Source organism: Neofelis nebulosa, chromosome 17 (genome assembly GCF_028018385.1).
Source record: "Neofelis nebulosa isolate mNeoNeb1 chromosome 17, mNeoNeb1.pri, whole genome shotgun sequence".
Classification (NCBI taxonomy): domain Eukaryota; kingdom Metazoa; phylum Chordata; class Mammalia; order Carnivora; family Felidae; genus Neofelis; species Neofelis nebulosa.
Window position 1 is genome coordinate 22683193 of NC_080798.1, and position 15054 is coordinate 22698246.

Here is a 15054-nt window from a genome sequence, read left to right on the forward strand (position 1 = left end):
CACACGTTTCAAGTCCATCCACCTCAATGATGTTCTTTTAGACCATCAATAAATATGGCTTCGGTAGTCAGATGATATTTAATTAGCCTTAAACTCTTTTATTTCATGTAAGTTAGAGCCTTGCCTGAGACACTTCATTTGGAAAGTAACCTGGCACTCAAGATTAAAATGAAATATTAGCATGTCAGTGGTAGCTTCATCGTGGTGAGCTCCCCTTCTGCCCTCCAACCCTGCAGGGGAACCACATGGCACTGCTTCCAAATCTCCACCACCGGCCCCCCGCAATATACATACACACGAGAGATTTGACATATGGGCTCTCAGAGGTGAGGGTTCAGACTTTCCTACATGCAAAAGGGGCTGTAGCCCCTAAGAAGTGAGAAATCAAAAAAACTCATCTTTGTCAATGTTGGAATTAAATTTTCATCCTTTTGTCTGAATTTCCTTTCTGCACCTCAGAGCCACCAAACCCACTGGTGCTTCAGAGCCTTTACAGGGACTGAACCCTCTGTCCAGGAGCTGCCCCTCCTCGCAAGCTGACTTGCTCTTTGGAGGTCAAACTCAATGTCACCTCCCCAGAGGACCTTTCCTGACCTCTCAGTCTCAGTTAGGCCTGCTCTCTCTGCCTCAGATCCCCCTATTTTAATACTCTGCATGGCATGTGTCCCTACAGATCGTTTTCCGGTTTCTTCTATTTGTTGATTTGTTTATTGCCTGCCTCCTCCAACTAGAATGTCTGCTACACAAAAGCACGGATTTTGTTTTGTTTTCTGCTATATTCCCAGGGCCTAAGACAGCGCCTGGCTCATCAAACAGGATAAAAGGAAGGAGGGAGGGAGGAAAAAGAAATGAGAGATTAGATCATAGATACATAGTCAAATGAGAGCTACATAGACACAGATGATAGAGAAATAGAAAATGGATGGGGGGATGGAAGGATGAATGACAGATGATAGGAAACAGAAAGAAAATGTATGGATGGATACAAAGAAAGAAATAGATAGATAGATAGATAGATAGATAGATAGACGGATGGAAGGATGGATGGATGAATGGATGGGATGGATGGGTGGATGGATGGATGAATGGATGGATGGATGGATGGATGGATGGACGGATGAATGGACGGATGAATGGATGGATGGATGGATGGATGGATGGATGGATGGAAGGATGGATGCATGGGATGGAGGGATGGATGGATGGATGGACGGATGGAAGGATGGATGGATGGATGGATGGATGGATGGATGGATGGACGGACGGATGAATGGATGTGTAGATGGATGAATGGATGGGATGGATGGATGGATGGATAGATAGACAGATGGATGGACGGATGGATGAATGGATGGGATGGATGGATGGGTGGATGGATGGATGGAAGGATGGATGCATGGGATGGAGGGATGGATGGATGGATGGACGGATGGAAGGATGGATGGATGGATGGATGGATGGACGGATGAATGGATGTGTAGATGGATGAATGGATGGGATGGATGGATGGATAGATAGACAGATGGATGGACGGATGGATGAATGGATGGGATGGATGGATGGATGGGTGGATGGACAGATGGATGAATGAATGGGATGGATGGATGGATGGATGGGTGGATGGATGGATAGGATGGATGAATGGATGGGATGGATGGATGGATGGATGGATGGAAGGATGGATGGACAGACAGATGGAAGGATGGATGGATGAATGGATGGGATGGATGGATGAATGGATGGGATAGATGGATGGATGGGTGGATGGATGGATGGATGAATGGATAAGATGGATGGATGGACAAATGGACGGATGAACGGATAGGATGGATGGATGGGTGGATGGATGGATGGATGGGTGGATGGATGGATGGATGGATGGATGATGGATGGATGGATAAATGGATGAGATGGATGGATGAATGGATGGATAAATGGATGAGATGGATGGATGGATGGATGGATGGATGGATGGATGGATAAATGGATGGGATGGATGGATGGATGGATGGACGAACAATGGACAGATGGACAAATGGATAGACAGATAGACTGACAGCCAGCCAGCTCAAGCAATCAGACACTTTGGCTGACCCAGAAGAGCATGGTGCCTACTCTTAAGAGTCTTGCAATCTGGAAGAGAAGAGTCAGAAAGCACGGCCCCAGCAACTGCTCACAGCATTGTCAGATGTGACCAAAGCAGCACATGATTCAATGACAACTGGGGATCCTGAGGGCAGGCAGGAGCTCAGAGGAAATCTTGCTGCAGGGGCTGGAGGGACTGGCTTCCTTAGGAGTGGGGCAGGCGATGGCTCCATGGAAGAACCTGAGCCAGATCCTAAGAACCTGGCTGGATGCAAACATTCCAAAGAGCGACACCCAGTGATTCCCAAAGGCTGGCAGACAGGCGATTCAGACACACAAGATGATTTTAGATGATACACAGAAAAACTTTTTAAAAAAAAAAATAACAACTTATATAATTATTTCAATATTCACCATGAAAAATATATAACTGGTACACCAAACCAGGGATTTCCTAGATATTATTATTTTAGAGCAAAGCTAAATATAATAATTAAAAGAAGGGTGACCTTTTAAAAACACATGAAGTCTACAAGCAGGTTGTACTCAATGTGGTAAAAATCAAAAACAGAGGTATGTGAATGATGGCAGTGTGCAGCTTAGACCCAAGGGGTGGTTCTCGGCTCTGACTCTGCCCTCCCCCCACGCTGTCCCAAAAGGCCTGGAAGGCCTCACCCACGGGAAGCCTTGCTCTGCTGGCTCTGGTCCCCAGCTGGGCTGTCAGAGGCAGATGTGACTTAACAGTCCTTCCCTGGGTTTGTAGAAGTGGCAAGGATGTGTCCGAGTGCACAAGGCCCTCCTTGGGTGCATATCCCCACTCTGCCAGAGCCAGACGGGAAGCAGAAAGTGCTCCAGGGAAGAAATCCACAGGCCGGCCCTGCCTCTTCCAGAAGAAGCCACAGAAGTCCCAGCAAATTCCTCCCCTTTGAAAGGAGAGAAGGAAGAGACAAGAGAGAGACAGAGACAGAGAGACAAAGAGAAAGACAGAGAGACAGAAACAGAGAGAGACAGACAGAGAGACAGACAGACAGACAACAAATGCTAGCTAAAGTCCTTATCAGGAAGAAAAATTTTTTAAAGCATGAACTCTATTTATACCCTGAATAAACAAGATAATTACGTGTTCGTTTCATAAGTTGTGCCGTGATTCCAAGATCACCAGTGGCCATGAATGTTTGGATTTCACATAAGCATGTTTAAAAGCCATGGGTCTTGACCCTCTGACCAGGAAGCTAAGCTTAGCCAACACTTTCACACTGCGATCAAGGCATAAAGCAGAGAGTTGAACAAACTAACATTCTACTCTTGGAATCAAAGTATAAGCAGAAGAACTGATGAATCTGCTAATTGTCCCGTTGTTCGTGCCTGCTCTTGACATTGGCACACACCCCTGGTACAACCCAAAGTGCATCTTTTGCACACATATGCCGAGAAAAACGTGTATGCCTCTGATGAATGTGAGTGTAGGGGTTTTCTTAAAAAAGCAATTCCCTCTTTATTATTTTCATTTTCTTTTAAAGGCCAGCTCACTGTGGACACTTCATGGGCCTGGCCTGAGTGTAGAGAAACTCCCTGCAACAGAGCGCCGTGTGTCAGCGGGGCACGGGCTGGACACCCCAAACGTCACGCCATCTCTGCTTCACCCCTTCCTGAGGTCACTGTAAGTCCCAATCAGGTGAAGAGTAACAGAGTAACGTCTAATTCTGCAAAAAGCTGATGGGTATATTCTTTCTCCCCAGCCCCATATCCACTGCCCAGGTCAGCCCATTTCTCAGGTACATCCCAATTGATCACAAACTCCCTGACCTGGCATGCAGCCTCTCTCACCATCAGTCATGTCTCCCCACACTTCCACTCATGCTAACGTGTACCCTAAGTGCCAACACCACAGAGCTACTTATCACTCCCCAACACCAAGCCCGTCCCCAGTTTCCCCTCTACTGCCTCTTCCCAGAATGGCCCTCAGCATCCCCTCCCCCCACACACCCCAGCTGCAAATGCGCCTGGCAAATTCCTGCCTTCTGCAAGCAACTTCCCTCTTGCCTTTCCCTCATCTCTATTTATGAAAATCTTTTGGGGCCCCAAGGCCCAGCTGCAACACCAGCTCTCCATGAAGCTCTTCCTGAGCCACACAATGAGTCTGACTTTTCCCTTTTTATTTATTTTTTATTTTTTGGAGAGAGAGAGAGAGTGTGAGAGCATGACCGGGGGAAAGGGGCGGAGGGAAAGAGAGAGAGAGAAATCTTAAGCAGGTTCCACGATCAGCACAGAGCCCGACAAGGAGCTCGATCTTGCAACAATGGGATCATGACATGAGCCAAAATCAACAGTTGGATGCTCGACTGAGCCACATAGGAGCCCCTGACTTGTCCATTCTTAAAAGGACTGTGCAGTGCTGAGCACAGTCAACATCGTATTCACATTGCTCTTACTTATTAATCTCTCGCTCCCCAGTTTGAATTTGTGGCTCTCCGTTTAACCTAGGAGGTGGCACTGGTCACATTCTCATTGTGATATGGCTTTCTGTGTGTCTTCTCCCCTCTGTCTGTACCCTTCATTGCTCAGACGGTAGCACACAGAGTGGCAAAGCTTTGCACATTTCTGTTGGCTCAAACTCTACTGAAGACTGACACGCCTGACTCCCCTCTGGGCACATCCTTTTAGGCTGAGTGTCAAACATCCTTAGGGACAGTCCTTGGGGTCATACTAATTTGCAGCCCTGGTTATAGCTACCTCCTGCAAAAGTAGTACACTCCAGAGCCTTCTGGGTTTCAATCCTAACTGAACTTACTGTTCCCCATGCAAACTCCACAGAAAATCTGGATTATGGGGGACAGACAGGAAATACCGTGTGTCCCTCTACCTCTCAACCTAGAATTCTAGGGGCTTGCCCCAACTCACCCGGTAATAGGTGGGCGCTTGAGACACAAGATCCAAATCAAAGTGTTCAGCTGATGTCAGCTCTCAATTTCTCTCTGATTTAAAACAAGATCCAACAGTAGCCCAACAGGCCATATTGAGAGGAATGAAAGTATAAATTGGTCTTGTTGGCCTTGAGGCTAAACCTCAAATGCAGAACCACCTTTAGAATCCTATTTCAACTGTCCTCCCAAAAGCAGAAGGGCTCTGTGTTCTTCTTCATGGCGCTGGATCCTTTGAACCCAACTTTGCAGAGCTGAGGCAGCTGTGAGGACCGTCCCAGAATCACATCACTGCCAACCACTCCTGGCAGCAACCCCCTCCCCCCCCCGCCGCCCCCGACACACACACACGCATGTGTCAGGGAAGGCCTGATACGGAAGGAAAGTTGAGATAGTTTTCTCCCTCTCTTTTCTTTCCCACCTGGCCTATTACCATACCCATGAAGACCACCTGGGTCAGTGAAAGAGAAAAGCCATCTTGTCTTTATCCAACAGATACCACACCATTGTACACACAGATCTTTATTTCCTACATAAAGCTAAAAGGCTTGTGCCCACTTTACTTTTTGTGCATTATCTTCCTTTTTCATTTTAATTAGCGTGCCTGAAACAAAAGACGATCTCAAAATATACTAGCAGCACTGCAAAACCATCAAGACAGGGAGTTGTTCTTGCCTTTGTCACCTCTTACCAAAGGAGGGGATGCTTGGGACTGGGGAGAGGAAAAGTGTCCCCACCTAGACGGCAGTTCTTCCTCGGTTTACCCAGAGAGAGAAGGAGAACCCGGGTTTTAGAAGGGTTAGGCTTGGTGAAAGAAGATCCCCGGGAAAAGAGTCATCCTGGGAGGAGCTGGGACAAGACGGATGGCCGGGGCTGGCCCACCCAGGCCCTCGGTCCACCAGGCCTGGAGCCAGGGGCAGTAGAACAGCCAGGAAGCAGCTAGAATGCCTGCCTGTGGGCAGTGGATCTGGCCCTAAGTCCAGTCCCTTTGCTTCTCTGGCAGCCAAGCCCAGTGTTCCCTACAGAGCGGCCTCCCAGAGAGCCAGCCTGTGTGGGTTGCATGGCCCCCAGCAGACGGTCTTTACCGCAGAATATGCTGGAAAGCAGCTTCTCTCCCTCTGCTCGCTAGGAAACCCGCCCGCTTGATCCCCAGGACTGGCACACCTCTGCTCCAGGCACAGCTGCCGCCACCAGAGTCAAAGGGGCACTCGGCCTGAAGCTCTGGAAGAACAGGGCTCTGACAGTGACACAGCTCATGCTTGGGCTAAGCTTTGGTCATTGAGAGACCAGGCCATGGGCAATGGGGAAGTTGATTTTTCTTTTTTTAATGGAGATACAACCCAGATCCTTCTTACCACGTTTCTACAGCTGCCCATACTGCACTGTGTGGGACAGACAGACATCCACACGAGGCCAGGAGAAGTGAGGCACCATGGGTTAATGTGTCTCTTTTTTTTTTTTTAAATGTTGTGGTGTCTATTTGCAAAGCTGACCTAATGCACGGCCTCACAGCTCTCAACCTCTGAAGGGCCAAGAGGGACACAGGAGCCTTTGTCTAGGGGCAAACAAAGACAAAGTCATGGCAGAGTGGACCCTGAAGTGACGTGGGACGCCTGCCCCGCCAGTGAGGACGCCTGCCTCACAAGGCCGCTCGCTGGGGCAGATTCCGAGGGAAGTGGCAGCAGGAAACGTGTGTCCAGCAGCCTCCACCCCGCTGCCTGCCTGGTCCCCACTCTTGGGAAGGCCCCACTCTGAGCGAGCTCACCTCAAACCCAGGGAGAAGTGGCATTTCCCCGCCACGCCAGCCCACACGAAGAGAAGCATCTCCAAAAAGAAAGATCCAAGGCACGTCTTGACACCTTAACTGAAGCTGGTCATTGAGACTTCTCCAGGCCTCTCCCCTGACCCCCTCACTCCAGAGTAAAACCCCCTGAAAGGTCTTTCCATTACAACCTGGTTGCAAAGCAGAAAGGGCCATTATTAGCTCCGAATCAAGCGCCATTAAGGGGAAAGAATGTGACATGAAGCTTTTGTTTCCAGAAACGAAAGAAAGAAAGCCAACGAGCAAAAAAAAAAAAAAAAGGAGAGAAAGAAGGAGGGAGAAAAGAAAGGAGGAGGAGGAGAGGAGAAGCCTCAGCAGCCCCAGCAGTGGAAAGAGAAACCAGCACCCAGATGCAGGGGAGGCTTTGCCGGGGCTGGTGCCGGGTGGCAAGAAGGGTTAAATTTATGTTCCATTACAAGTCCCCTTTTTTTTGGTTTCATCTTCTCAGTAAAACACATAACTTAAAATGAAATCAAATATTAAAAATGACAGACTCTATAAGTGCTGTGAGTAACTCCAGGTCACGGAGGGAGGGACGAGCCGGCGAGTTGTCAGGCACTATCTGTCAGAGTGAATTAGAAACAATCAACAGACACTGAAAGGGAAGGTGATTGTTATTAGGCAGCGGGGCTGGGATCGGGCTGCCCAGATGTGGTCGTGCATATCAAGGACAGGAAGCAGCAGTTTAATTCAGGAAGCCCCGGCGAACAGGGCAGCCGAGAGGAGAAAAGTCCTTTGTCGCTAATAAGCTGGAAGTTACTTTGATAACAGCAGGGTTAGACTTGAGAATAAAACACATTTCTTTCACTACCACACACCATTAATATCACAGAAATGCGGGCGGAAGCGACGCTGGGCGCACGCGGGATTAGCTGCTGGCCTGCCTTGCCCTGGAGCCGGGGAGGCCAGGATCGAGGCCCCACCTGGACCAAAGCCTCCCCCACCCAGACCAATGCCTCCACTCCTTCTGGGGCCAGGCTCCTTCTGACCACGCCAGGCCCCACAGTCGCCCTCCAGAAATGTCGTCTGGCCGAAAAAGCATAAAGATAGTATATTTCATTATTTCCCAGTGTCAGGCCCTCCCGTCTCTGTGGCCTGTGGGGAAGGTGCGAGCCCGGTAAACAGCCTCCATATAATGAAGTCCATGTATGCAGCAACGGAAAACAATTTTATATGCAGACAAGGCCCGATTTCATGAGAAATTACTTATGCAGGCGTTCTGCAATTATCCTGTGATACTTTCAGGCAACAGTCTGACAGCAGTTGTGCAAACAATAAAGGGATTACAGAAATAAAAACAAATAATATTACATACACAGAAACTCCATGTTGCATGTGGACGGGATGAAAGGAGCCAGGCAGGGGCCAACAGGAAGTGAGGCCAGAGACCAGCCCATCCCCATCCCACGCACTTGGACTATAGGAAAGCTCTCCGCCCCCCAGCACCCTGGCAGGAGCCTGGCAGCTGTATGGGGGCCTGCGCCCCCTGTCGGGAGACCTGCTGGCCTCTCAGGGAGCTGAGGGCATGGGTCACGTTTGTAGAAGGAGCAGAGTCATGGGACCAGGAAGGGCCGGGCAAATAGCTGGGCTGAGCAGCCTTGCCATTTTCTCTCTCACGCCAGGTGACCTCCCAGGACAGAATGTATCTTGTCCTTCTGGCTCATCTCCAGGGTCAACAGCGGCCACCCATGTCCAGCGTCAGCCCAGAGCTTCCAGTCAAGTTGGTGCAAGGTCAGCATTGCCCTTCTCCAGGCAGAACAGAGTAGGTACATCAGCCACCCACAAGGACCCATCAAGACTCGGGAGGCTGGGGGCATTTACCCTCGACAGGTAGGAGGAAGGAAGGGTGGTTCTATCACGTGCTCCCAGGGGCAGGAACCGAACTCACCCATCACCGTGTCCGCATCTTAGATATGGGGTGGCACCCTATAACTCAGGGGTCAGGGGTGACACCATGAGATGGGACGGTGGAGGCTGGCACCGGGACATCCTGCCCACTCTCCCCAGAAGACAGGTGCTTTCTCAGTGTGTCCCCTCCTCTGGGCAGCAAACGTCCCCATGCAGCCAGGAACTGCCCTGGCCTCCCCACAATGAGGGAACACAGGAACAAAGATGGGACCAAGGACCGGCAAATGCTGGGTTCCCCGTGCGCTGTACCTGCTCCCAGAGCCTGGCTGTCCGGTGGGCGGCTGGGGCGAGTGCTGCCCGTGCTTACTGGACACCCACTGTGCGCACTGCTGAGCGCTGGCCGCAGCTCTGCTCAGTCTACAGACACTTGCATTTGCAGAAAGTTTTTTTTTAATTTAAATTAGTTGCTAACGTTAAATGAAAAATAAAAAAAAAAGAACTGGATTTCTTTAACTTCTCTTTCCCTAAAAACTATGACGACCTGAAGAAAACAATCTGCCCACATTCCTAGGTGGTGGCTGCAATGATGAGGGCTGAGGGGATGCTCAGACCCTCCAGCCTGCTCTGTCCACATCCAGCTTCCTTCATTTACCACCTAGACCCTGAATTTGGGTCTAGGACAACTGCCCAGAGAGAGAGCTGAGGCCTGTCCAGGACACACAGTAAAAGGCTGGGTCAAAGCCCATGCAGGTGTCCCTGTCCTCAGGAACTCAGTCTGGGGCAGAGCCCTAGCCCTCCCGTAGCTGAGCTGGCTTTAGCACTGATCATGTTTGTTCAAAACCTGCAGGGTTCTGTATCCCTAAGATGGGCCTATTAGATAGAACACCTGAGGGGCAACCCTCAGTCACCTGTGCAGAGATCAGGACCTCCCAGCCAGTCCCGGCCTCATCGTGTCCTGAATGTCGGCACACATCAAACCCAAGTAGGCCTTAGGCTTGGCAATCCCTGCATTCCAGGGAATATGGAAAGCAGTGTGGATTTGGTACATATCGATTGCGTTTGCTTAAAGCAAGGTGCAACAAATTCTAATGATTACAAATTGCAGAGGCGAGAGGTTATCAATCAATGCCCCCGGATGACTGCTGACCACTCGGCATGCCAGAAGCTGTATGAGGTGCTCTGGGAGCGGCTAGACAAACAGGACAGCCCCAGCCCCTGCCGCGGCCTCCACCAGCTCAGAGTGGCCCCCAAGCTGCATGGAGCTGCCAGAGAGCCTGTCTGCTGTGCTCAGGTGAGAGCCGGGCTGGGCACAACCGTGCCTTGGGCCCTCTCCGGGCCTCAGTCTCTAAACTTCTAAAATAAAGGAAGCGTTGATCGCCAAGGTGTCTGCTCACCCTCCTAGAGTCCAGCAACCAGGCTGCTGAGGGCAAAAGAGGCCAGACTATCATCACCAAGAGTCCGCATGCTACCAGACAACCCCTGAATCAGCATTAACAACAAAACAGTGCTCACATCTCAGCTTGGAGTCAGGTATGGGAGGGGCCTACGCCTCCCAGACCCCCACACGGACTCAGGCAGGCGAAGCTCCCTGACTAAGGGGGGCCCCCACAGCCTTCCACCTGCAACTGTGCCCAAGCCCACAGCTGGCCGGGGGGTGGGGGGGGGGTGGGCTCGGGCCTCCCTGGGCTGCACAGGAAGCTCCAGTGGGCAGCCATTGGGCACTATCATGAGTCACCATGTTGCCTCTGAAGGCAGGGGCCCGAGAGCTTCACAAGATACACGCGCCGGTCAAAAGCAACAGAGACATAAAACTAAGGCAACACTCCTCACTATGGTCTACAAAGCCATGCCCAATCCAGGCCCTCCAACCCACCTACCCTCTCGCCAGGGCGCACTGTGCTCTAGCCTCACTGGCCTATACCCCGTCCCTCAGACATGCTGTTCCCTCTGCCAGAAACGCTCTTCCTCGAGACCACACCTGGCTGGCTTCTGTATGTCCTTCAGCCCTCCCATTTCCAATGTGCTTTCCTCAGGAGGGCCATCTTAACCACCCACCCCTCTCGAGGACCCTCCCTCCCTCTTTCCCGTCCCAGACATTCCTCGTGGCACTTACCCCTATCTGACATCATCTTATCCATGGTTCCCTTGTCTGCTGCTTCCAAGCCCCACAACACAAGATCCTTAAGGGCAGGCAGCTTGCCTGTGTTATCTAAGACTGTACCCAGGACTGCTCCCGGGCCGAGGGATCAGGCTCCGAAATCAGGAAGAAGCATGCTCACCACCCGCCAGCCGTGTGACCTGAAGGAGGCCATTTACTTTCTCTGACCCCAGTTTCCATATCTGGAAAATGGAACTAATGACAGTATCTACCTGCTGGGAACACAGGATTAAGATAAGCCCAAGAAACTTCTGGACCAGAACCAGTGCCACCGTACCTGTTCTCCAGAGTTCGAATGATCTCTGATTTGAGTTCTCTTTGGGGCCACGTGAGAATAACGAGACCTTACTTTCCTACCTCATTCGGCCGCTACAGAGGAGTGTGCGGGGATCTTGATCTTTACCTCCATGAGCCTGGAGATCTCCTGGTGAAGTTCAAATACGACGCAAAGCCCCACACACATATGCAGGGCTTATCATCATTATCACATAGAAATTACAATTATTCACTCCCTCCTCTGTGCTCCCAGAGTACCGCAGCATTTAACTCAAGTAATTACTGCTGCAGGAGGGCTGTTGACTCACGCAGCTGTGCCAGGACAACGGGGCCACCTCAGGACAGCCGGAGCCACAGCGGGGCCAGCACCCTAGTCCCAGGTCCTGCCCACACTCGCCTCAGAGGGGCCACACTGTGTCTGTCGGACGGAGGTGAGAGGTCCTATGGTCTCTGAGATGCACTGGCCTCTGCAAGTCCTGGGGTCTTTCTGAAGGGTGGAGCTCAGGGGGGCCGGACAGCCACACCTCACGGCTCTGCCTCCTGTCCCTGCTGGCAATTCTCTGGAAATCCACGTTGTGGTGGGCTATTAAATCATTTTCTGGCACGTGTGAGGGGTTCGGTTACTACTAGGTTGCTTGGGGTTTCTATGCAATGGTGCTTCAGGGTGACTGGTTGTCCCAAAGCTGCACGTGTGTAGCGTTTTATAGAACACTTTGCAAAGCCAAGTGTCCATTTTAAAGGATCGGGAAGACGGTCTTGGAGAGGACAGAAGCAAGGGTCCTGACAGGTACCTTTAGGAGTCCAGAAATGGCCCGACTAGAACATCACAATTCCAGACTATTTGGAGAAAGTGTCCAACTCCAGGGCCTGAGAATCCCGTGTGCTGGAGCTGGGAAGTCAGTGACAGGCCTGGAAGGAGGTGCCTGTCCCTAAGACCTGTCCCCTCTCTTGGTCTCCAGGGCCCCAAACTCGCTCTCAGATAGAAGGTTGCGAATCCTACTTCCAGTTCACATGACCCTAAAATCATTCCAAGATTTACATTTTCCGGGCAGGAAAATCTCCCCACCTTCTCACCGCCAGTCCCAAGAACACCACATTGTTGTCCTTTATCCTCTCTGAGGCCCAGGTGATTAACTCTCTAAAACGTGGGCCTCCGTGCTGGAAGTGAAACTGGCGCGTGTCTTATTCTAGAGTCTGAGAAACCACCCGAAAGATGGCCATGTCCATTCGCACAAGAAGCTCAAGTCAGTCCGCAGCCTCCCGCTCAGTCCCCCCACCTGGTCAGATGTGGTAGCTCAGCCTTCTCTCTCCTTCCCCGTCCGATGCAGGTCAAGGGAAACGGTCAGTCCCCTTGCAGTGCCTCCTCTCCCGCTCAGGAGCCACAGAGCACGGAATGCTCCAGAACAAGCTGGGGCAGCGGCTCCCCTGGGAAAGCCAGCCTCACGGGTCTCTTCTACCTGAGGCCCTCAGCAGTGGCGCTAAGCTGGGCTTTCGGAAACTGTGAGCATCCACGCAGCAGAATTCCTACCATCAATGTAGCAGCTAAATATTGTAAGACTCCTAACTCCCCCATCTGTGTTTTGCCTCCCAAGAGGGAAAATAGTCTTCACAGACATTCCCTTATCTGGCAGGCAAATTCTAAACCTTACTGGCAATCACAGTCTTGTTTTCCCAACCAAACAGCTATGGAACCAAAAATTGCTCTGCCTGTGATATGCTGAGGAGGGAAGTAGCCAAACAGCTCGGTCTGGAAGCCCGGGGCTGGGAGGCCCTTGGTTTCTCCACCGCCAGAGAAGAGCCGGGGCCCTGCAGAAGTCCCCGCTGCCGGGGGAGGCCCGCCGGGCCGCTGGCGTTCACTGTTCCTTGTTCTTAACACGGAATACACCCACCAAGAAGCTGACGGAAAACACTCACCACGGTGTGAAATCAACACTTTCTAACTCAAATAAAGGGGGTAAAAAAAGGGAAAACTTCCAACCCTTTTGCGGCAAATATTTTCTCCCACGAGACAATGTGAGGCAGCCGCCCCCCGCCCCCCGCCCCGTGGCCCTGTGCCCTGCCACCACGCGTACCTTGGCACGCCACACCCTCACTTTCCAGCTTACGGTCTCTCCCTGCGTTTCACCTGGCCCTGCCCATTCTTCATGCCGGAACCCCGTACCTGGGCAACTGCTAATAAACCGAATCTGAGGATAACTATAGAAGCCTAATTGATAGGGGCCTTTATCGACTGGCCTTGATGTCTATCTGAGGTTCTCAACAGCCAAGATTTAAATGTTTCATTTTATTTCTAACTTTCACTTTTGCACATTTCAGCAATGTCAGGCTGAGAGGTATGGTTTTACTATCAGAAAGAATCATGGTGCAGAATAATTTATGACTTCAGCTTGGGCTTTCAGAAAAGCTATTTCAAATCTTCACTTTGATTTGCTTGTATCAAAACTACTCAAAATAACAGCGGCCCTTTCTCGGAACCGGAATATGTTAGCGGCACCTCAGGATTGCGAACTGAAGCCTCAGATTTATCCCAGAAGAAAACTTGAGAAGGGAATTAAGTCACAGAGGGGAAAATAACCCTTTTTTTGTGAGTCCTTTGTTCCCCCCCTCCCCACCCATTCCCCAGACACACACCCAAACCACAAAGGAAAACCTCCCGGCCCTGGGGAAAGGTCCTGTGGGCCACCACTCAGCCAGAGCTCATGGGCAGGCAGGGGAGTCCTACCGGGGTGATGGGGGTGGGGGGTGGGGGGGGGGAAGGCCAGGAGGAAGCCCCTGGGGTCAGGAGGAGAGAGAGAAGGGCTGTTTGGTCAGGATCTGTGTTAGGTCAACTCCACAAAGCAGGAGGAAACGATGTGTGTCCAGGGCAGAGAGTTCTAATATCGTTAAGACTCACCTTAGCAGCTTAACGGCATACTTGTCTTAAGGACTGTCAGTCTCGTGAGAAAACACCCCAGAAAGGATGTGGCTGATCCAGGCACTGACAGATCGCCAGAGGGGCGTCCCAGTTCCCTATCACAAAAGGAAATATAGAAAGAAATGATGTAAAGTGAAATGTAACAAATTCACCAAATCACAGCAATACGCAGAGGTCAAGGAAATTCAACTGAAAAGGTTAAAGATGAAATCAAATCCCGTGTAGGAGAATGAAAATCTATCCCAATGCAAGGCCACCGGTGACGTGCTGTAGACAAGAAGCTAAATACTGCCTAGCACTGGGATCCTTCATTTTCATCAGATCAATAAAAGCTTATATTTATCAGGATTCCAAGCAGCTGCCACTTCTGACAACCTCCACTTTATTTTCTCACTCCTTGTGCTGTATCAGGGCAAAGAGGAGAGGAGAAGCAGCTTTTAATGCTATTTACACCTGAAGACACAATTCCATTAAGAGGTCCTGTTTTGTTAAAGAAACAGGGATTGATATGATTATATTGGCAGGAGCGCGGGAAGTCCCTTTGTTCCTCCCCCCATGTTTTCCCCTTTGCAATCCAGACCCCAGCTCAGAGATTTCCTGACACCAAGTCTGCGTGCGAGCACTTTTTTGTTCAAACTTACCATTTACAAAGAGAGGCAAGGCTTTCTGCTAAAACAGTTACCACTCTAATCATCTGTACAACAATATTTGCTATCAGGCATTCTAAATAGATTATCACCAGTCCATCTGTGTCATTATTGATTTATAAGGCTTTAAGCAGCTTTAGAATAGAAGCTTTCCCACTGAAGGGTTTCTTGTATAAATCAGAGCCGTGCTCAAATATAGCAGCCATCACTCAAGATATTGTTCTTAAAATCATAACAAGAAGGAGAAAATGATAAATTGCTTGTAATATACTGATCCAAACTGATATGCAAATCTTGTTTTTTAAATATATTACTTGAGTAAAAAGAGGCATCATTAACATATGAATGCTATATGCAAATGATAGTGACAGAGCAGATGTTGG

The 15054-nt window shown here is 50.4% G+C and overlaps 1 protein-coding gene across 14 annotated transcripts in view; it reads right to left on the reverse strand.

The window, feature by feature from the left end:
- ZNF536 (zinc finger protein 536) overlaps positions 1–15054 on the reverse strand; it is a 437882-nt gene that overhangs the window by 306318 nt on the left and 116510 nt on the right. For 10 of the 14 annotated variants that reach the window (XM_058707985.1, XM_058707980.1, XM_058707982.1 and 7 more), the window contains one exon: positions 14004–14119. The exons of the other annotated variants lie outside the window; for them this stretch is intronic. The gene's annotated coding sequence lies outside the window, so the exon portion shown is untranslated. The remainder of the gene's footprint in view (positions 1–14003; positions 14120–15054) is intronic. 14 annotated transcript variants of the gene reach the window in all.